The sequence below is a fragment of the Dermacentor albipictus genome, chromosome 1 (genome assembly GCF_038994185.2).
Source record: "Dermacentor albipictus isolate Rhodes 1998 colony chromosome 1, USDA_Dalb.pri_finalv2, whole genome shotgun sequence".
NCBI classification, from domain to species: Eukaryota; Metazoa; Arthropoda; class Arachnida; order Ixodida; family Ixodidae; genus Dermacentor; species Dermacentor albipictus.
The window spans coordinates 103,228,759-103,252,617 of NC_091821.1; the positions used below are offsets into that span (position 1 = coordinate 103,228,759).

At 48.3% G+C, this 23,859-nt stretch overlaps 1 long non-coding RNA gene across 1 annotated transcript in view; it reads right to left on the reverse strand.

The window, feature by feature from the left end:
- Nucleotides 1-13,410: 13,410 nt before the first annotated feature.
- LOC135914188 (uncharacterized) overlaps nucleotides 13,411-23,859 on the reverse strand; it is a 125,813-nt gene continuing 115,364 nt past the window's right edge. The window contains exons 2-3 of the long non-coding RNA XR_010568241.1: nucleotides 14,123-14,164; nucleotides 13,411-14,007 (exon numbers count right to left, since the gene is read on the reverse strand). This is a non-coding gene — a long non-coding RNA (uncharacterized lncRNA). The remainder of the gene's footprint in view (nucleotides 14,008-14,122; nucleotides 14,165-23,859) is intronic.

The following is a 23,859-nucleotide window of genomic DNA, read 5'->3' on the forward strand; positions in this document are numbered from 1 at the left end:
GGTGCTGACATGACGCACAAGAGGCCATGTATTTGGCCACCGTTGTGGACAGGTCAGGCCAGAAGCAGAGGGTCTTTATGCGGTCGTAAGTCTTGTGGAAGCCTAAGTGGCCAGCCGATACGTCGTCGGGAAGTGCCTCTAATACTCGCAGGCAAAGGCAGCGAGGTAGAACTGGGACCCACCGGTGACCTGTTGGGTGGTAAACGTAGTGGTGTAGCGGTGTACCTTGAAGGCAGAATTGTCGAAGTTGGCGTCGCAAGTGGCTGTTGGGTGGTTCGGCGAACCCACTAAGGCGATCCATGAGAGCTCGACAGTAGGAGTCGGCCCGCTGAAGCGAGACGAAATCAGAGCGTGATGAAAGCTTAACTTGGTGCATGGGCGTTATCGAGAGTTGGTGTGAGGCAGGCGTAGCATCGGAACGACGTGGTGGGGAAGACGACAGCGCTTTACCGGGAGAGAGTGAGAGTGGGCAGCGAGACAGTGCGTCTGCATCATGATGATGTTTTCCAGACTTGTACGTTATAGTAAAGTCATATTTCCTGCAAGCGGAGTATCCAGCGTCCTAAGTGCTCCTGACATGTTTTTCATTGATGACAGCCAACACAGAGCATGATGGTCGGTGACGATGGTGAAGTGGCGGCCGTAACGGTATGGGCGAAATTTTTGAATCGACCAAACGATAGCCAGGCACTCTTTCTCTGTAATGGTATAGTTCCGCTCAGCTGGAGAAAGTGTTCGGCTGGCATATGCTATGACTTGCTCTTTAGAGGCTGCATTACGTTGCAGAAGTACTGCGCCAATACCTTGTACGCTTGCGTCAGTATGGAGTATGGTGGGGGCTCGATTATCGAAGTGGCGAAGTGGGAAGCACTGGTCCGGAAGTAAGATGCCGCTTAAGAGCTTGAAAAGCCGACTTGCAGTCGCTAGTCCATGTGAAAGAGGCACCGGTTACCAGTAGCTTGTGTAGAGGAGCTGCTATTGCGGCGAAGTTGCGTATAAATCGACGAAAATATGACGCCAAGCCAAGGAAACTACGTAGATCTTTCTGTTGCTGGGGGCGAGGGAACTGGAGAACAGCACTAATCTTTTCGGGGTCTGGCTGGATGCCTTCTTTTGAGACGACGTGACCCACAACGTTTAGTCTTGCTTCTTGAAAATTTGCATTTTTTTATTGATCTGGAGACCAGCATTTGCAAGGCACTTGAGAAATTCGTCTAATCGATGAATATGTTGGTTGAAGTCAGACGAAAAGATGACAATGTCATCCAGATAACAGAGGCAGGTCTTTTAGACCACGAAGTACGTTGTCTATCATGCGCTCAAATGTGGCAGGAGCGTTACAAAGGCCAAAAGGCATGAGGTTAAATTCATAAAGTCCGTCTGGTGCAGCAAATGCGGTCTTTTCTTTGTCAGCCTCGTTCATAGGAATTTGCCAATATCCTGATCGAAGATCAAGGCTGGAGAAATACTCCACCCCTTGTAGTGTGTCCAAAGCGTTGTCAATTCCAGGTATTGGATATACGTCCTTGCGTATGATCTTATTAAGCGCTCGATAATTGACGCAAAAGCGAACGGAGCCATCTTTTTTCTTTACCAGGACCACGGGAGAAGCCCATGGGCTAGATGAAGGTCGTATTATCTTCCGTGCAAGCAAGTCAGCAACCTGTTGTTCAATGACTTTTCGTTCGGACGGCGATACACGACAGGGGCGTCGTCGTATTATAACAGAACCATCGGTTTCGATGTGGTGTGTAGCCGCAGGAGTTTGGCTCAACACAGGGGAACAGCTATCGAAACAGGCTTTGTGCTTTGCGAAGACCACCATTAAGGCTTCGGACGGCGCGGCTGTTAGGTAAAAACCAAGAATGGCTGGAGTAGGGAAAGAATAATCCAAACCTGAGGTTGGTGCTGGGGATGAAGAAGGGCAAAGCGTGACTATAGAGATAGATTGAGTGTCGGCGAGGGTTGCCACAGTCATCCCTGTGGGCAGCATTACAGGATCTGAGGTCGTGTTGCAAGCAAACAGGAGGGCGCGGCCACGTGAAAACCGGACGAGACAGGTGGCAATGAGAATTCCGCGAGAAATACAGCGGGAAGAAGGGGCGACTAGGGCGTCTCCGTCGGCGATCTGACTGGATGTTACGGCTACGACGTCTTCGTGACCAGGACGCAGGACGTTGTCTGCAGCGATGGCCAAGTTCACGCATGAAAGTGAAGAGTCCGTAACAGGTGCAAGCGCTGTATCCGTGATATGGACAACTTCCTCTCTACATGAAATGACGGCTGAAGCAGAATGTAGGAAGTCCCAACCCAGTATAAGTTCATGGATACATGTTGGAAGGATGATAAACTCAATGTGGATGAGTATGCCGTCGATGAGAACACGAGCAGTACACTGTCCGTCGGGTGAATGCAAGCATTATTAGCACCACGCATAATAGGTCCAAGATAAGGCGTTTTTACTTTCCGAAGCCGGGAACACAGATCACTACGAAGAAGAGAAACGGCGGCACCGGTATCGACGAGAGCTGACGCGGGAACACCTTCGACAGAAACAAAAAGCATGTTAGCCGGGCGAACAGGAGGAATTTTTGAAGACCGATAAGAAGCAGTTTCCCCTCCAAAAACTGCAACAGTTAGCTGTTCGAGTGCTGGTCGACAAGATGGGAAGTGGGACAAAGCGGTGATGTAGAGCGCCGGTAAGGCGATGGAGAACGACGTCTGGCTGAACGGGAACTATGAGGCAGATTGGGAGCAGCTGGCGGAGACCGAGAACGCTGTTGAGGGAACGAGTACGATGCGGGATAGTAGGCGTCTGGTCGGCGAGTGCGGTCTCTCTCGTGCTCTGCATAGCCTCCTCTTTCATTCTGCTGGCGACGGCGGCAGAAGCGAGATATATGGCCGTGTATACCACAGTAAAAACAAACAAGACGAGGTGGACGCCACTGAGGGTAGGATGGCGCAGCAAGTGCTCTGGTTCCCATCAAAGCCAAATGGTCATAGGCACGGACGTCAGTAGGCACGGAGGGCACGGTAGGGGTGGGTAGCGAAGCAACATCCGCGTAGGTAGGTGTGGGGCGCGCTACCGGAGCAAGATGCGTCGTGGGTGTAGTCATTGCTGTCAACTCTTGCTTTACAACCTCGCGCAAGCCGAAGGTGGGGGTTGGGGCGCAGGCAGCAGGTGGACGCCTTAGGTCTTGTAGTTGAAGCTCTTCGCGGATGATGGTGCGGATAAGAGCACGCAGATCTGGAGAATGGGGAACCTGAGGATCGCTGCTGTCATGTTGAAGACGAATAGACTGCAGCTCGTCTAGACGTTGACACGTGGAAGTGATGTCTTGGACAGAAGCCGGATTTTGCACGATTAAGGCGTTGAACGCGACAGACCCAATGCCTTTTAAGATGTGGCGAACGCGTTCGGCTTCCGTCATGCTAGGAATAGCACGGCGGCACAGAGCCAAGACATCCTCTTTGTATGAGGTGTAAGACTTGTGGAAGTTGGAGGCGCGTTCCTAGCTTCTGTTTGGCGACTTCTGTATGGCCAGACGAGGAAGCGAAGATTTGCCGCAGCTTGGACGTAAACGTGGACCAATCCGCGATGTCGGATTTGTGGTTGAAATACCACGTCTTGGCAACACCGGTCTAGTAGAATGCGACGTGCCTCAATTTCTGGGTGTCGTTCCACTTGTTATAGTACTCACGCGGTCGTAGTGGTCGATCCAATCGTCAACGTCATCACCGCGGATTCCCGCAAAGACAGGGGGATCGCGCTGAGGGCTCGTCACAGTCCAAGAGGGCCCCGCAGGCGGGGTTGTCTGTGTGGTAGGGTTAGAGGCATCGAAAGGGCCGGAGTTGGAAGGTCCATCGTTCTAGGGGTAGCTGGGCGCAGGCGGAGACCGGTATGGAGCTCCAGGGAGGACGGAAACGCGAGAGTACGTCGGGGTCTTGACGTACCTCCACCACTTTATAATACCGAGACCGATCAAGTTGTCCAGCGCTGTTTATCGCAAGAAAGGCAACGCCCCAGCTCATGCGCGAAGAAGTAGAACAGGGAAGATGGTGATGGCTATGTACAAATGAAAACGACGAAGTACGTTATAGAGCTTACAGTATGTATGTATGTATGTATGTATGTATGTATGTATGTATGTATGTATGTATGTATGTATGTATGTATGTATGTATGTATGTATGTATGTATGTATGTATGTATGTATGTATGTATGTATGTGTGTGTGTGTGTATGTATGTATGTATATGTATGTATGTATGTATGTATGTATGTATGTATGTATGTATGTATGTATGTATGTATGTATGTATGTATGTATGCATGCATGCATGTATGTATGTATGTATGTATGTATGTATGTATGTATGTATGTATGTATGTATGTATGTATGTATGTATGTATGTATGTATGTCCGCCTAACCTCTTTTCTGCCAACTCGGGTGACTGCGAAGTCCATGGTACAATGGGTAGAACATCGGGCTGCTTTGCTTAGGGAGCCGGGTTCGAAACCAGCCATCGGAAAAACTCATTGCCCTTCCACTCTATGAAGAAGGATGACCTGCGAAACTGTGTATGTGGGTCCCTTAATGGCGAACTGCACCTACGCTTCCGGTCGGCCCGGCAATGCGCTATCTTCGGGATCGGCCACGTATGGGGAGTGCTTAACGCCTGCTTCACCTCTGGCGCGGATTGGACCGGCATTTCACTATCTTCGGGATCGGCCCATGTATGGGGAGTGCTTAACGCCTGCTTCACCTCTGCCGCGGGTCGCCCCGCATTGCACTGTCTCCGGAATCGGCCCACTCATGGGGAGTGCGTAACGCCTGCTTCACTTCCGCCGCGGGTCGGACCGGCATTGCACTATCTTCGGGATCGGCCCACGTATAGGGAGTGCTTAACGCTAAGATGACTGCCAACGGTAATGCGTTTAGCATTGAACGAATATAACGACGCTACGTATTGCCCCCATTGAAACGAGTAATGAGGTGTGTACGGCAGCGGAACTCCTCTTTCGCACTTCGATGGGTGGATGGATGAATGGATGGATGCTATGAGGATCCCCTTTGGAGCGGGGTGGTGGGTTGTGCCACCAAACTCTTGTCATTATTTTGCCTAATGCCCTACCTGTTCAAAAAAAAAAATACCCGGAATAATTTTTATTATCACACTTTCTGAACCCCTATTGAGAACTTTGTTTTCGTACGCCTCCGTTGTTGGACTTTCCGCTATACTTTTCTTGCACCAATCTTCCAATCACCTTTTCCCTAACAACACTGAGCTCCATCTAGCGGAGCCGCCGCGAAGCCTGCGCATGGCCTACGAAACGCATGACGCGCGGGTGAGTGCAAACGCCGCGAAACCCGTGCGGGAACTGGGCTCCTCCCTCGCGCTTCTTTCTGGACACGATGGACCATCGGGTGGCACAGCCGAGAAGTCCGCGCGTGGCCTCCGAGACAAGGTGGAGCGCCGGTTCCCGCGAATGCTGAGAATTGATCCCTCGCTTGCCGCACACCTAGTGGCACATACTCAGTGACCCAAGTTGGTGACATGTTCATTGAAGAGCCGCACCCCAGTGCATCATGGCACAGCACGCAAAAGCTTTGGCGTAAAAGACGTTCATTGAAAAGTGTCACATACCCTGTTCTTTTGTGGTGCAGCCTGCGAAAGTGTCGGGTTGCTGTCCTTGAGGAATGCTTTGGACGTGCGTTCGATGCCGCCGAGCATCGCAGAAATTGAAGATTTTTTTGTCGTCATTATAGAGGCAGCATATTACCAGTGGAAAATACCTAGTTACCCAACACCAACATAGCATCAAAGCAGCTCATTTAAGACCAGCACAGACAAAATGGCACAAACCAAGTGCTCCAAGTCGGCATCAAAGAGTATAATTGAATAGCGGTATTTACCCAGTTCCGCGTCTACAGTGAACCATGTCGGCGTTAAAGAGGTTCGTTGAAGAGGGGCACGTATGTACACGTCGCCACATACTCAGTGAACCAAGTTGGGCTCGTGGTTGCTTTCGAACCCTGTTAGCTCAGCACAGCAGCCCGATGCGCTAACCATTCGACCACGGACCACCCAGTGACCCAGGTAGGTGGGAAGACGGTTAGAACCAGATCTACAAACATACATTGATAGATACAAATATAGATAGATAGATACCCCCCGGAAAGTTGGTGAATGGCATCATGCGCTGAACAAACACACTATTACAGCGCACGCATCATGGCTGAAGGCCAAATCCTGCAGTTCATTCTCAAAAAAGGGGTCGACAAATAATTATGAGTGCGCGATGAAAACGGAACAGCAATGGCGAGAAGCCAACGCGTTACACGCACCTGTACACACTGATGACTAATAGACGACGCCAGGAGCAATCCACACTGAGCGTGATGACGACGACTACTCCGCTCGATTACGTAGGGAATAGTGTCCTGGAACATTCCGTACACACTGGTCGAAAAAACCTGCAGACTCTCATTTCAAACACTCGGGCAGAGCAGGTCGGCCGACAGTTTCAAGTTGCCTTCACGTCGCGACTGCGCGCGCGGCGCGGCAGCGGAGTCCTCCCACTGACGTGACACGCGGAGGGCGCAACTAAGAGATCAAGGGGCTAATAGTGACCCATGTGGGCCCAGAGGTGCGTTGAAGAGCGGCACATGTGTACACATTGGCATGCACTCAGTCACCCTTGTTGGTCCGATGGTTGGTTTCGAACCCTGTTCCCTCCGCACAGCAGTGCGATGCGTTATCTGTTCGACTACGGACCACCCAGAGACCGAGGTAGGCGGGAAAACAGTTAGGCACAAACATAAATAGATACATAGATGCAAATATAAATAGAAAAAACCCGAAAAGTGCGTTAAATACCATAAGAGTTCTAACGCCATTAAAGGATCCTTTAAATTTCGCCGATGCTCGAACCCACGTCACACGGCTTCCTCAATAACAGCGATCCGATGATTTAACAGACTGGGTATGTGCCATTTTTCAGTGGACGTCTTTCACGCCAACGCTTTAGCGAGCTGCGCCATGAGTGCACTGGGTATGTGCCACTCTTCAATAAAGCTCTCGCCAACTTGGGTCACTGTGTATGTTCCCCTGAGTGTGCGGCAAGCTAGGGAACAATTCTCAGCGTTCACACGCACCGCCGCTCCATGCTTTTCGTCTCGGAGCCCACGCGCGGACTTCTCGGCAGTGCCACTAGGTGGTGCAGCGGGCTCAAAAAGAAGCGCGAGAAAGGAGCCCGGTTGCCGCATGATGCATTTCTGTGTGATGCGTATCTCGTATGTCCCACCTAACCTTGTTAGGTGCGGACATACGTAGACATACCCCACTGTATCGCATCTCATTGTGGCAAGTTGGCCCTGCACGGCCAACATTATATCGGAGGTCACAACGCTTGTGAATACAATTGGCATGCTTGTGGACAAGATCCAGACAGCAACAGCTAGGTGCGTACTGCAAGTGCTGGACTCCGTGAGTCCTGTGCTTGCAAACCTTGAGAAGGACCGTGGATTGCCCGCATCCTCTGTTTCGTGATGAAGGTGGCAGGGCATCTATTCTTTAATGGTACGGCAGAGGACTCATGTGCCGAATTTCATTCAGCCATCGTCTGAATAAAGTCGCCGCGGCCGGGAATCGAACCAGCGACCTCGTGCTCAGACAAGGACGCCATAACCACTGAGCCCCAGTGGCGGGCGTCCTCCATCGTCTAATGATGACGTATTTTTAAAAATTTGGTTCAGTGAATAAAATTTTCATGCAGTGTACAGCGATGAAACAATGCAGACCTTTTCTACTCTTTTTCTTGGCGCCGTCATGAAGTATGCGGAAAGAAGCCAGCATCGCAATTACTTTGGTTCGCACAATGTATACCGTACCAGCTACTTTCAGTCCACCGAAGAGTTTTTTGTGAAGTACGCTCACGGAAGAAAACTTCGGTCGGGCTACTCTTTGCGAACGATCTATCGCACCAAATTATGGCCTATATCGTGTGAAATGAAGTGCGTACAATGACACTCGGAAGTAATTTTACGAAGCTTCATCATATAATTTCATGCTAATAACTTTGAGTCAGCATTCTGTAATTGTGCGCAAAATTTCTAAACGACTTTCACTACAAGTACCCGCTCCTTTACGCTGAACTTTCAGGACTTGGACGCCTGGCGTTTCCTCACTGATACACCCGAAAGACAGCGCATCATATTCTTTTTTTTTACGCGGCGCAAAAAATAGTCGGCAATTATTAGCTTACCTCCTGCTTTTTTCCTCCACCCGTTCTGTTGAATCCAGTTCCTGGGGGTGGAAACTTTAATTCCTATTATTTAACGTAAATAAACATTTCAAAGAGAACAACTGTCACTTCAGGTAGTTCCTCTGTTTATGCGTAGGCGACTTCTTTCGTCGGAACTCCGTTGTTGCGTTTCTCACTGCCACTCAATTCATCGTTAATTAGCAGCACCTTGTCGCCGTCGGAATGCTCCTCACCCATATCAGTGCCCTCAACTTTCGGTACAAGATTTCATTGCTTTTGTGATTATTATCTTGAACTCTTCGTCCGAGTCAACGCATGGTTGACTTCTTCTCGAGAGCGGAGGTATAGCATAAGGTGACAATTATGCATGTATTTGCCACAAATTCACGGACCGTAGTTCTGTGGTCAATGGTATGATTGTGAACGTTCTGAACTTTTATTTTCTGTCCAGCATGCACTACGTGTTCTGGTAGGATCAGGGCTGTACCCAATACGGGAACGAGCCCGCCCGCCCATCACTGGAAACCTTTATAGGGAAACTGGTCACACCGACCGTCTGGGGTGTGGGGAGGGGGTTAGGTAGATGCCGCTTTAGCGGCCGCAGACCAATGAATAGTGACACGTTCCTATTGCGAATTCTTTTTTCATTGTACAAAATTCGTGGGGCCGCAACATTCATATAGGGATGGATCACCTGCGAAGCTATTTAGGATGCATACACGGGCTGCATACATGGGCTGCAAACATTATGAAATAATGCATTTTCTTAACTCGGCACCACGCTACGTCGACCCAAGCGCCGCCGCGGTCGCCGCACCTCCCATGCCTATGGCGCAACCGCTGCTGCAGCCGCGCCGGCACCTCCGGCGCGCGTGACGTTTTAACCGCAGAAGCCCAGGCAACGCGCACAGGCGTCGTCGTCCCACTCTTTCCCCCTCTCATTATTCGTCAAGCAGGATTTGAAACAAACAAAGCGCATGAAGGCCAACTTGCTAGACTAAGCGAACTTTCTTATATATATGCGCGTATAAAGTTTCTCTTACAGCGCCGAATTTATGTGGTTCTATTTGCACCTAAGATAATAAACTTATTTTTGGAAGTTGGCGGAGTGTTTGAAGCCTGCTTAACCTCTGCCGCGGATTGGCCCAGTATTGCACAATGTCCGGGATCGGCGCACACGTTCCTGTTGCCTATACGTACGTAAGCCGGCCAGGGTACTTCACCTGACCCCCCCCCCCCCCCCCCTCTCCCCCCGGGAACTTATGCGGGGTTTGCATAGAGGGGCTAGAGGTAAACAGCTTCGCGGTAAAATACATTTGCCAGTTATACTAAAGTTCATGTTCATGGGTGGGTGGAGCGAACCCAAAGCAGGATCATGTGTGGGGCCCATTCTTATGTGTGACAGCTGATGTGTAGCAGGCAAAAAACGAATTCCTCGTCATATCGTAAAATCCAGCTCTTTAGTTTCTCGTGTGACAACTAGTCTGGTGGTAAGAGAAATCCTTGTACGACATGACCTACGACAAGTTGGCCTTCCTGAAAAGTTTAACTACGACGAGTTGGCCGACGACGAGCTGGCGGCCTATGACGAGTGACCTTGTAACGAGTGGGCTTAGACGCACACACTTATCATAAGGGACTACACGTCATAGTATAATCCGTCCGCAAATACAGTGACAGTGATGTGCTCTTGCGAAATCGCAGTCCGAGTGGCTACGGAGGCTTCAGGTTTTGTGTCTTGCCAGGTGCCAGGCGAAAGAGAGGGACGAGAAAATGAGCTTGATGTACAGTTTACGAGTCGGAGATCAGAAGTAAGAGCCAGTGGGTGCGTCGTGCTCCTCGATTTCAAATAACATCTTGGTTCCACAGATGCCATAGGCTTTCCCGAGTTGTTGCACACCATTCTTTTCCAGCAACAGGACCAGAGAAGTGCCGTTGAACTGTCGCTGTCGTTGAGTTAAGCGCTTGACCTTTGAGAAAGTTCGCATTCTTCGCCAGTAGCAGGGCTGGGGTGGTTCTGTCGAACCCTCACCATTGTAGATTTGGGCATTGAACTCTGGGAGGCGTGACTATCAATCACACACACAAGGACTGCCAATAATGTTGATTGCAGTGCTTGCCTTTATACCAACTTTCAGGCATTGAACAGTCGTTGATGCAAGAACGTCATTCAAGCAGCACGCTCGACGAAGAAGCCCCCCTGTTGAGAGTGTAGTGCCATGTTGGGAGTGTCAGCTTCGTAATCGGAAAGCCGGTTCGACTGCTGGCTCAACTGGTATCAGTGTCAGTGTTGTTTCATTGAATTACCTGACCACCATTGACGCGGGTAATTTAAAGCTAGGTATGAAAGATAGAGACAGCAAATGCTAAAGCCCTAGCTCCTTTACCTCATCATGAGAACACGGTATCGTCTATGTGAACCAAAAGTTGCCAACTTTGTCATCATTCTCTTTTTTCATCCCTTGGCGTGGCGCTCAATCCACCTATAGTGACGACGATGAAACAAAGTCATCTCGCTTGCTTTGTCGCTTTTGGTCTGCCTGGCACATTTAGTTAATGACCAAACCTGCTACGTACGTGCAGTTATCTGATCATTGGTCTCTTGATCACGGCGCTTAGAGGTCACCAATGCAAAAGCTTGTACACAACGTGTTGGCCGGGCCTTGCCGGCTCGTCTCCAGCTTTGTTGAATGCACGGGCACGGATCTTAACACTTAGTATGAGGCACGAAAAATGCGTTGCAAGTCCTCGTAATGATATAAGGCCCAACGGATGATAACAAACGAAAAAGAAAGGGAAAGCACTCATGGAATAAACCCATGGTCCGCATTTTCGATCCAATTTTAAACCTGCGCGAATGTGGCCAACATAGGTACATGATATAGTCAGCAGAATGGTCCATGAGACGTGAACCACAGTTACGTTGAATTTTGTTGCAATGCAGGATTCACTTGAGGCAGCCCTTATACATTCCAAGTTAAATAAACGAAATTGGAGAAAATCGCATTGTGTTGCGTAAGGAGCGGTCATATCATAGTCATTGATGGTGAGTCAGAAAAACCGTGGCAAACCGTGCATATGCGGCAAAGATAGAACTCATGCTTGAAAAGCAGCAAGCGTTAAGCTTGCTCTGGAGGGTATATGTGTCGGTTACTTTATGTTTGGTATATTCAGTTGCTGGACAGGTTTTTATGTCCCGTAAGTATACAGTAGGGCTAATAGGAGCAGTATGAGGACGTCAGGATTAACTTCAACATCACATGGTTCTTACAGCACGCTGAAATCTGAGTACGAGGGTGTTTTTGTATGGTGCCCCCAACAGAATACAGTTGTCGAAGACGCTAAAGGAAACCGAGCATGGCGTACTGTTCAGCAACAGTAAGACGCATGCAAATCCCTTGAAGCCGACGGAAACACCAAATCACTTTATTTCCTTACCGGATGGACGTGCTGTCTGCTTCGAAGAGTGGCGCTGAGACAGCCGCGTGACTTCGTTTCGTCTGCACCTAGAAGTCCTGTGTTTCGTGCCGAGACCACGAGCTTTACTGCCATTCTTGTGGCCGAATGTTTTCGGCCGGTGCGTAAACAAATCTTTTGCATGCTATCACGCACTATAGTCTTTTCTTTAAAGGAAAAAAAAAACTTGTTGTGGTGCTATTGCTCCTATGGAAGAGAAAGCTGCGTTGTTAGGTAGGTTTAGTTTAATGAGGACTAACTGGCAAGGTTGGAAACAATACGCCTCCGGCTACTGTCATTTCACTCATGTGGAAAATTAATCTTGGTTCTTGGGCATGAGGCTGCGGGTCGCTCCCCAGTCCCGACGCTGCTGACTCTCTTGGGCCGGGCCGACGTCTCGGATGCAGGTGCTGGTAGTGCATGTGTGTTGCCGCCCGCACTGCGAGCGTGACGGCCGCACGCACAACCAGTCCGAGCAGTCGTCCAGCCCAGCAAGACGAACTGCGAGCTTCGACTGCGCAACGCGGCCGCAACGCAGGCGGCAGTGCCAATTTCAGACTGAACTAGACCGAGGCATGTAAGCACGGCTGCAGCACTCGCACAATACGCGCCCCGCCGCGGAGTCGGGCGTTGTCAGGCGTCCGGTCATGCGCGCGCTCCGCGTGGAGAGGGTGCCTCGTCTCACGTTTGTTTGCTGAGAATTTCGAAGCGCGCTAATTTCCGTGGGAAGGGGGCCTTTTTCCTGCGCCAATATTTTCTCCTGAACCGAACGGGGCGGCCCTGGCTCGGAAATTGGGCTCCCAACTTTCGGATTAGTGGCACGAGGTACACAGGCTGTCTTCTGTCGTGCAACGATGACCCGATAGGGATACGTCGTTGTGAAGCGAAACGCTGCGCGAAGGGGCGCAAATATGCTCTCAAGTACAGCGCTGTGTTGTTTTACGTAAAAAATTAAAAATGAGAAAATAAGGATTTGTCACACTACGGTGGTGATTGCTACTTCTTTTTCATTAGGATGCTTTGAAATTTAAAACAGCAATAACTTTCGCGTAACGGGGCATATAATGCTTCCGCATAAAAAAAAAATGAATAGGCCAGTTTCGCCCGAAGTGCGAAGCATTCAAAGCAATATCAAGGTTTAGTGTTGCGCTGAAGTTCCTCAGACGGTGTTCTAAGAATTCGCGTGGCGCAAATCCGCATGCTGGCGCAACACAGCACGCTGGATGACTGATGCTACGCAGCGGAAACAGCGCCCTCGCGACCATTGGGCGTCCCACAATGCTGTCGTTATGAGCAGCGCCGTCACTGGCATTGCAATCATGGTGCCTCAACGGCGCGAGAGATGAGACCTGATAGAGATTATATTAGACTGAGTTTCTTGGTCACACAGGGCTAGTATGGTGGAGGCTCAAAGGAGACTCAAAGGAGCGGAAGTGGTTCACAATAGCTGCTCTTTATCATCACTTCATGTCTTTATGTACACCAGCTTGTGGCCTGTAAGACAGGGCTTAGCACACAAGACTACTAGAAGCCTTGTTTACAGATATTCCTATGTGCGAGGAAAGCGAGCGCTAACAGACGTCACACATAAATATTTGCTTCCATGCTTGGATTGCTGTCTTGCAGCCAGATAAATATCAGAGCCGGTTGCACTCGGCAAGATTTAAGCTTTATCAAGGCACCTTCAATTGTTACACATTCGCTCTCCATACTAGACACAGTCAGCTCAAGTACGGCAACGCATGAGCTATCCAAAAATGGTAACCCAAACGCCGTAACGCTATTTCGCGCTTTACCACAGAGCGTCGCGTGAAAACAAGCTTCAAGATGATCTGTATCTTTTCCAGATGGTCTAGTATCCAGGAGTTGGTTTCTGCCACAGGTGTAGAACGTTCGGCGGCAATACCAAGGCTATTTGGATAACACTCAAGGTATGTAAAGGAACATGGCAGCTCCGGTCGCTTTCTTCTTCGAAACAAATGGGGAAGAAAGGCTCTGGGGATATTAATGCGTTATCATTCTTAGGATACTTCACGCACTTTAAGGGGCTTTGTATGTATTTATTCATGTATGTCTTTGTATGTCTGTTTGTATGTAACCGATTTTCCGTCCACCTGGGTCACGGGGAATTTCGTGGCTGAATAGTTAGCACGCCGGGCTGCTGTACTGAGGTACCTTTGTTCCAAACCAACCGGGCCAACAACATGGGTCAAGGAGTATGTGGCAATTTGTACATAGGTGCCGCTCTTCCACGAACTTCCATCATGCCGACTTGGGTCACTGTAAATGTGGGAGTGGGTAGGTACCGCTGTTGAATGATACCCTTTGACGCCAATTTGGAGCACTGAGTATGTGCCATTGGGTGTGGGCGGAAGGAATAGGGTTCGAAACTTACCGTGGTTTCGGTTGGTGTCGAAGCACTGCGAACTTGCCATTGCTGCAAGCGGATGTTGTTTCCTATCAAGCATGTACATTCCAATTACTATATAGGGAATTGGCCAAGGAAATCGTGGATATGCCAATTTATAATGGAAAATAAATTTTAATACATCTAATGCACCTAGTGCTGTAGAACATAAAATTGTCTGTGAAAATACGGGAATTCGATGACGAAGGAGACGAATCTGTCCACAAGCAGCATCGCTAATTTGCGCCTTGACCAATCCCCCGTATTGGGTAAAAAGTTCCATGAAATAATGAGCAAACAACAAACAAGTAAAGTATTGCATGGTACATGGATTACTAGAACAAGGATCTTACCGCTGAGAAGTTCAACAACAAAAGGGGCCGGCGCCGCCCTATACAAGAACATCCCCATTCGCCATTTCACTATCGAACCGGTCGCGCTACATCTGTCACCCAAAGTCTATGATTCGCTAGTACACAACACTCTCAGAGATATCCACATGGGTCACGTAACGTGCAATGGCCAAAAGATCGCCGTCGCCGCCGTCTACGTCAGTCCACAGGCCAACAAGGAGATGGTGCAGCGATTTATGTCAGTACACCTAACAGGTTACAAGACTGTCATTATACCGTGTTACAACAACGCTTGCGAACAAGACATGCCGCTTGCCATCTGCAAGGACTTCAACATTGACCTATCGAAGTCTCAAAACTTGTGGTTTCCGCAGTATATGAGGGGGGGGGGGAGCCGTTTGACGTCGGGCGCGCCTCCCTCGACGTGCTACCCACGGCTAGGACTGGGGGTGCGATCGACGTCTTTTTTAGAGCGCAGCTCTTTGGCGTCCGTTCCTGGGTTTCGCGTCGTCGTCGGCGTTGTCGTCGTCGTCGGCCTCGTAACCAGCTCGCCGACGAATCTGCTCCGCCGCCGCCGCGCATGCGCGCTGTCGGCTCTCCGGGCGAGGGAGGATGATGGAAGGGAGGAGGAGAGACTGTGGAGGAGGGCTGGCTACACAAATGGCTCTTTGGCGTCCGTTCCTGGGTTTCGCGTCGTCGTCGGCCTCGTAACCAGCTCGCCGACGAATCTGCTCCGCCGCCGCGCATGCGCGCTGTCGGCTCTCCGGGCGAGGGAGGATGATGGAAGGGAGGAGGAGAGACTGTGGAGGAGGGCTGGCTACACAAATGGCTCTTTGGCGTCCGTTCCTGGGTTTCGCGTCGTCGTCGGCGTTGTCGTCGGCCTCGTAAGCAGCTCCGCCCCCCTTTCATCCCCCCAGCGCTAGCAGCGACCGACTGATACCGCTTTCGTGAGTCCGCTACCGCACTCACGAAAGACGTCGTGCACTTCCTGCAACTCGCATTAACCGTCCATCGATCCACACCGATGTTAGTAGTGGGGGACTTTAATGTTGACATAAAGACAAGCAGCAATTTCCTAACACTTATGCGGGAGAACATCCCGTTCCTCTCGCTCGTAACGCGTCCCACGGCTGTGACAACCTCGCGAGGCACTTGTATAGATCTCGTCTTTGAGAATCAAGCATTGGTGTACCAAGTCGAACATATATCAGTCTATTTCTCCGACCACAAAGCTTCCTTCATGACTGTCAAGAACTGTTAGTGCAGTCTTTGTTAAAGGAATACGTGTGAAAAATAAAAAAAAATTCTGTGATAGCGCATACATGTGTTGCTCGATTTCTTTGCCTCAATCTATCGAAAAGGTGAAACAGCTTATTTGCTGCGCTCAAATTTCGCATTAGGAAGTAACGTAATCGTCGGTAATTTTTTGTCTGTGGATTAACACACTTAAGGCCTCACAAGTATACACTGTACTCCTCTATCGACCGCCCTCTGCTCGTCGCTATCAGAGACAAACGAGAAGGCCATGCACTGCTGTATATTAGCGCTTCTGGAGCGATGGACATTTCGTCCCAACCTATACAAATTTATAGAAAATACATGTCTATTTATTGCACATTATTGTATTTAAATATGTCTGCAGAAAGCAACTAAACCACATAAATAAGTAAACATACTGCAACCGAATATATCATAAACCCTGCCTCTGTCTCGTAAATTTCACTATCAGAGAGAGATAATTTTAATGGCAGAAAGGTGGAGAGGTCGACCTGAGTAAGTGCCTCTAGCCTGCTACTCCACGGCGGGGTAAGGATTTGGGGGAATAACAGAGAAATGACGTGGAGAGGAAAGAGGGTGGTGTTATGGTGAATATGATGATCATGAAGGCTCCACAGCACACTGTTTCTCTGCAACGTGTACGTGCACGCTTCACAGCACAGCACAGCACAGCACAATCATATTAGCGGGCAGAGGTAGAAGTTACTGAAGTGTAGCTAGGAGGCTGTTTATAGCTTTCATAATTTTTGCCGCTGTTAGCGCCACTGGCGTATTGAAACCAGACAGTTGCAGCTGCAAGGCGTCGATTATTTGTCGCAGCAGGACTTTGAGGACAGAGTCCGATGGTGATTTTTCAGTGCACTGTCCTCGATCGCTTTGACAATCTAAGGCTCGCGTGCGCGGCGGCAATCGTGGCTATACATTCGCTTCCGGGCTTGCGCGGCTCACTTGAAGCAACGGTTCGCAGAGATCTACCGATGCCGATTCAACTACCTTCTGCTGGACCACGATCAGTAACGTTCGCACGCCATGCATTTTGGAGGCCACGTGCACCTTTCGCGTCGGTGACGCTAAATAATGCCGAGTGTTCTTAGTGAAGAGCGAAAGAGGCGTCCCACTGCAGTACACACCTTATGCTAACTTGTTTCGATGGTGCCAGCACGTTGTGTCGCTATACTTAATCAATCACAACGCATTACCGTCGTGAGATGGACTCTGCTGCATTTTTTCAAGCCAACAAAAGCCCAAGACTTGGTCCCTCTCGAAAGGCACCAGAGCTGATCTGTCTCGATATCTGGCTTGCTTAAGCGGCAAAAACTGCGTCAGCTATCCTTAGGAGTCGAACGGACCCAAAGGGGATGGATGGGACTCATAGAAGGTCTTTTTATTTGTTGCTGCATATGGCACCACCATAGGAGTAATTTTGAGGCCTTACGTTACAAGGTTATTACAAGATGTTATTCTCCATTTCGGCTGCTGACGTCATAGGCAGCCGGTGAGTACTCGGTCGACAAGAGGTTTGTGAAGCTTCATTAGGCACTTCACATAACTTCCCCAATATGTGTGAGTGATCATCTTGTCAACGTTGAGAAGCGGGACAACCAACGCAATGATTGCCTTCAAGGAGCGCCACCAGTGCATCCTGCAGTCGAATGTAGCTACAAGAAAACGCCCGTGTTTTCACTGCTTCATTGGTAAGCCTAAGCAGTTCAATGTTACTTTCACTGCTTTTCAGCGCAATCAAAAGAACAGAATGAATGAGTGAGCCGATGAATGAGAGAACGAATGAGCCAACGAATAAATAATCTTATTTAGAATACGATAACTTGAGGCCTAGTGGGCAGGAAACAGATATTTTGCGAGATTTGTCTAATTATATGTCCAAAACGACTGTCGTGATGTAAGTCTATGTGGCCAAAGTAACCCTTTGAGCTATCTTGTAAAGACGCTTGTGTTGTAACCCCTGAAAAAAGATATAAATGTGTGCATACATTTAGATGTAGTATATTTATAGACTGTGTTCAGCGCTACGTGCACACCATATACGGCAACGTTCAACGACAAAGATGAATGACTAGACATTTTTTTGAGTATGTACTTGCGAAACAGCCATTTTGTCGTTCATCTAACTTTCCGTGCGTTGCCTTGCTGTTCAGGCAGGCGTGCACAAAACACTGAAGATGACTTGTCGCTCTAACATCCAGTAGTCGAACAATAATGGAACACGCATAAATCAGCTTGTAGGTATTCATGGCACGAAGACAGAACACACAACATTTGAGACACGCAAGCACTCTCTACAAGATAATGCCATTACTTTTTGACCTGGTGCTGTGCTTACATGGTAGCACAAGAGGAATTTCCACCTAGATCAATAAGCCCGATATTAGGTTTTTCATCCAGCCACACAAAGGCACTAAAATCAAACATAACCGTCGACCTTTGGTAGTCTGCAGTTGCGAAGTCTTACGAACCGAGCATCAATAACAGTTCTGCATACCACATTGCCAGGCTGCAGAAATGTAAATGTCTTAGTGATGTAGTGGTTCTTGCGCCAAAGAAAGTGCTCAGAAGAATTCAATTTACAGCTTATGACGTGATCGAGCCGGCACAATGCACGGTCATTCAATATTTTCATGCTGTAGCATGAAAAAGACCGGCACAAGTTTGTTTTTCACATTGTTTTTTTGTCCTAGTAAATACTAAACTTAACAGCAAAACTGACATGAAGGCAGTGAGTTCAGGTAGTGACTGAGGTGTAAAGCATGGCAATCATTACGTCAGGTATAGAATCAATGTGGTGCACAGACTTTCTCTATATATACATCGGGAATTCTGGCTCAAGGCAACGTATACTGCTTCAATGGCTACCTGTAGTATGCGAACATTAAAATGCTTTAAACAGCACCTCTGGCCTGTATTTGTCAGCCCACTCCTCGAAATCTTGCTACGTTGAGGCATTTGAGCACCACTTCACTCCCTTACACATATAAATATACGAGAACAAGGAAACCTCCAAAAAATCCATGCCCCAAGTAGCTATTCTGCTGCTGTATGTTGGGCGTGTTTGTGTTCAAATGTCAATAACATTTTCGCGCTGGCGAACAAGGATAGAGAGGAATCTCTCCTCTGCCCTTGTTCGCCAGCGCTAGAATGTTATCAAATTCTACAAAGAGCATTGGCTTATATGTGTGTCAGGGCCGTATACTTGAATAAGACAAATACCTTTACTGATGGCTCATCGTGGCCATTTCGCGGTTTCTTGGTACTCTCCACAGTAAAAGTGTTATCTTATCTTAAAACAACATTATCAGCACTAGCCGAGCTTTGTGTTACCAAAGAACGGACTAGATACCTGTTAGTGCATCTCCCTCGACTTTGGACCATCTTTACAGACTCGAAAGGCAGCTTTGCAGTCTACACACGAGAAAAAATACGTTAGAACCCATCCATCTGACGATGACTGTCAGTGCTATTGCAATCAGCATTGAAATAATCCATCGAAACACCGTATCGCAACCGCCGAAACGCGTTTTTCATAAGCCATATCCAGGCGGGCTGCTTTCTCGTGCTATCCTCCTGACACACTCCGTCATCTAGCGCCGCCGCAGCGAAGTCCCGTCGTGGCGCGTGTGTAATTATACATTCCAACAAGATTGTTTGAATATAAATGACGCGGGTTCGACTCCGCCCAGCCCTGGGGAAACTTAAATAATATTTTCGTAATTGAGGAGCGACACGTGCCCCGTGGCTCATACCCAGTGACCCAAGTTTAGGTCAAAAAATTTCGTTGAAGAGCTGCACATATCCAAGTACACTTAGATAGTTACCCAGGTCGGCGTAAAAGACGCTCATTGAAGAGCGGCACATAACGTGTGGCATATACCCAGTGGCCCTAAATTGACATCAATGAGGTTACTTGAAGTATGGCATGTACCTAGTTTCACATACCCAATGAATAACAACAGCGACTCAAGTTGGGGAGAAAGAGGCTCATTAAAGAGCGGCAGACCCGCCGTGGTTGCTTAGTGGCTATAATGTTGGGCTGCTAAGCACGAGGTCGCGGGATCGAATCCCGGCCATGGCGGCCGCATTTCGATGGGGGCGAAATGCGAAAACACCCGTGGTACTTAGATTTAGGTGCACGTTAAAGAACCCCAGGTGGTCCAAATTTCCGGAGTCCCCCACTACGGCGCGCCTCATAATCAGAAAGTGGTTTTGGCACGTAAAACCCCATAATTTACTTTTTTTTTTTGAAGAGCGGCACATGCCTATTGCTTCATATCTGCTGGTCGAAGTTGGTGTCAGATTCATTGAAGAGTGTCACAGGCCCAATTGCACATATCCAGTGGCCCTAAATTGACATCAAAGAAGTTGCTTGAAGTGTGGCACATGCCTAGTTTCACATACCCAATGACTCAAGTTGGGGTGAAAGAAGCTCAATGAAGAACAGCACCTGCCTAGTGGCACATATCTAGTGGTCCAACTTGGCGTAAGGTTCACTGAAGAGTGGCACGGACGAAGTGGCACATGCGCAGTGCTGCAACTTGCCATCAAAGAGGTTCATTGAGATGCGGCGCATACCCAGTGTCATTCGGTCCAACGGTTCTTTGTCCGACGATTGGTTTCGAACTCTGTGCCATCAACACAGCAGCCCGATGCACTACCCATTAGATCATGGAGTATACCCACTCCCACTGATCCAATTTGGCAAACAAATAGATAGATAGATAGATAGATAGATAGATAGATAGATAGATAGATAGATAGATAGATAGATAGATAGATAGATAGATAGATAGATAGATAGATAGATAGATAGATAGCCATTAGCAACAGTACGTACTCAAACCACTTGGCCTGCAAAGCTGGCGATCCCGTAACGTTTCAGTGAATTATCTCGCGCTGAGGAATATCGAGAAAAAAAAATAGACGAGGTGGCTCATAAGGCCACAACCTCAGAAATTCACCGAATGCATAAAAAAAAAACTGAGGCATCGGCATTGGCAAAGCGGTACGTTCTTAAAGGGCCCCTCATCAGGCCCCACAGCAAATTTTGGTTACACGCTGGAAGTTGTTACGTGCCCTTTAGGGAGCGTTCTCCTGCAAAAAGTTTTTAAATGAGCTCATTAATAGTAGAAATAGAAATATTTCAGTGCCGCGAACCCATGATCTCAAGAGGCGAGCTCCACTGCCAAGCAAGACACTCTCTCCACTCGCCCCATCTAGCCTACGCAAGCGAAATTCCTGCCCTGCGTTCTCCCATACCGGAACTCTTGGATCACGTGACGCATATGTGACGGACCCCACCTTCATTTTTTTTTCTCTGCTTGCTTTTTTTCGGCGCGGCGCACTTCCGCTGACTGTTGCGCGCCAGCGGTTGCGGTTGTCTGGTTTCGCGCAGCGTACGATTTTGGGCGCTGTGCACGAGGACAACTGACTGGCGGTATAAGTCAGTGCTACATGAATACTGAGGCAGATACAAGCAGATCAGAGAGCATGATCCCACGCTGGAACATTGTAGAAAATGACATAGTTTCGGTGTCTGCGCGCGCGACTGCACGACGTGGTAACAAGCAGACGAAACGGAATTACATCTCTCTTGCTGCGGTTCGAAGTAAAGCAAAAACATGCAGACATTCAGTTTGTGTGTTTTATTATTTCTCTAACCTTTAATTCGTCTATTCAAGCAACATATTCCACAAATAACAGATGTTTCCTTGAATAATTCCCGAAGTCACGTGTCACCACGAGCGACGTCAAAGCGCGAACACGTGTACGTAGGCGCACTAGCACGTGTACGTCATCCTCAGGCTTGGAGCGCGGCGGCCGCGAGGAGAAGGAAAAACGCCAGTCGGTTTGAAATTTCAGATCTTTCCGCGGCGCGTAGTGATGTAATACTTCGCACACATTATCGTTATCGCACAATGTATGCTCTGCAATTGTCAGCTCAAGATGGCCAGACCTGGTGAGGGGCCCTTTAAGACACGGAAGAAACTATGGTCTTGTCCCCTCGGTCACTACATTTCTGTGGTACATTGACGCCGAACTTTAATCAGGGCTCCCAAGACGACTACACGAGGACTTAGAGGAACTACAGGGCATTGGGCGCCCGTCAAAGAACCCGAGGTGGCCAAAATTAATCCGGATTCCCCTGCTATGGCGCGTCTCATAATCACATCGGGCTTTTGGTACTTAAAATCCCAGAATTTAATTTTATTGTATTAGAGACACTAACCATCAGTTACGACTTAACGTCGACAAAGTCCCTCCTTTACCACCTTGATCAAACTACAGATTCGTAGTGCGACAACTGTAGCCCTGCGGAATTGATCGAGCATGTTGTATTAGACTGTAGAGCGTACAGTGATGAACGGGCTATGTACAGAACAGATATGTCACAGTGTGTCAATGCCTTTTCATAGTATCGTGTATATTAGGTCCCTGACATTCTCCATCAATGCAACGTCAAGTACTGGATTTGTTGTTTGTTTAACTTCGATGAAATGGCTTCCTTTCAAAACATTAAGAAGCACCTTGACATTCGCGTGACCTGTCAATCTATAGCGTTATTAGACTGCGAGCTGTGATACCTTGACGGTATCTTTATTCATTCCATTTTATTTCCCCTTTGCTTCCTTGTGTGCTTTTTCTTCTTTGTGATGGCGTTCTTTGTTGTGGTGACTATATGCTGTGACTGTTCTTTGTGACTGTGTCCACTATAAGCTTTCTCATCCATGCTTCCGGAAAATAAGTTTCAGCTAGCACTTCTCTTTTTTCTTCGTGTGTTATGTTCGCGCTTTAAAGCTTGAATGATGAATCCTGGAGCGCATAGTCTGGAATCCAGGAGCGCCTTGAATAATTAATCAGTACAAACGCAGTAGGAAAGCCATATGCATGCTGGTGTTGTCTGTGACGTATTTAATACTAAAGACGTTTCCGGAACCAAATGCTTGGATACTTTGACACCTGCACGAAAAACAACAACATATATGCTTGTTTTCTTCGAACAACGCTTGGAAAAAAGGTGTCCTACCATGATTATGGAAAGTGGGAGATCCAGGCCTTGAAAACATCGGTCATATCTGATCCCATAACAGACATCCTGTCCTGACATCTTGTGTCGCAGAGTTAAAAAAAATAACAGTTTAATTCAATTCTATCATTCTACGCGCCTAAACCCCGATATGATTATGAGGCACGCCGTAGTGGGGCATTTCGGATTAAGTTTGGCTACCTAGGGTTCTTTAACGTGCACCAAATGCACGGTACATGAGCATTTTCCATTTCGCCCCGATCGAAATGCGGCCGCCGCGGCCGGGATCTGATCCCGTGTCCTTGGGCTTCGAAGCGCCACGCCAAGGCCACTACCTAACCACGGCGAGTAGTTCCAGAGTTACGAAGTCTCCCATCTACAAAACTAACAGGGTGGCTGGAGCATCACAAGAGATTTCAATCTTCTGTGACTGGTTCCCTCCACAGTTTGTGAAAAGCCAACCAGGACAGAGAAACGTGAAGTGGATAACAGAAACGTCACCAATAGTCTCTAACCTTGCAAAACTACTTAAGTCAACAATAAAAAAATAATTTTTTTTTCTTTCAATGTACGGTAACAACACTAAAGTAAAAAAGTAGTCAAAAAAAAAGAAACAAATGTCCGTTCTCATGTTCTTCTCCAAGAGAAAAGAGGTCACTGGGAGTTTTCTTCGCTTCAGAATAATAAAATGGCAGCAACAAGTACCCCCCCCCCCCCTCTCGTCCCGTCCCTGTCCCCGGTCTGTTTATCTGGTTGGTAGCTCTAATAATTCACGCGCCGCAATTTTAACTCGCTGTGTCGAACATTCAATCATAGCTCCAAAATATATTTTCCGATCGCCAGTACAGCTCAGTTACTTCGTGATAGAAAATTTAACCAGAGTGCCAATGCATTTAATTCCACCGCATGTCATGTCAATAAGACGTTGCCACGTTTGTCATGTTTTCAACACCTTTATGTTATCAAGTGTTCTGGAGAGTGGAAGCCAATGTCACTAGGTTTTTATCTGGCACCTATGTTTGCAACAGCATCGAACGTGTTTGTTATTTAGACTCTTA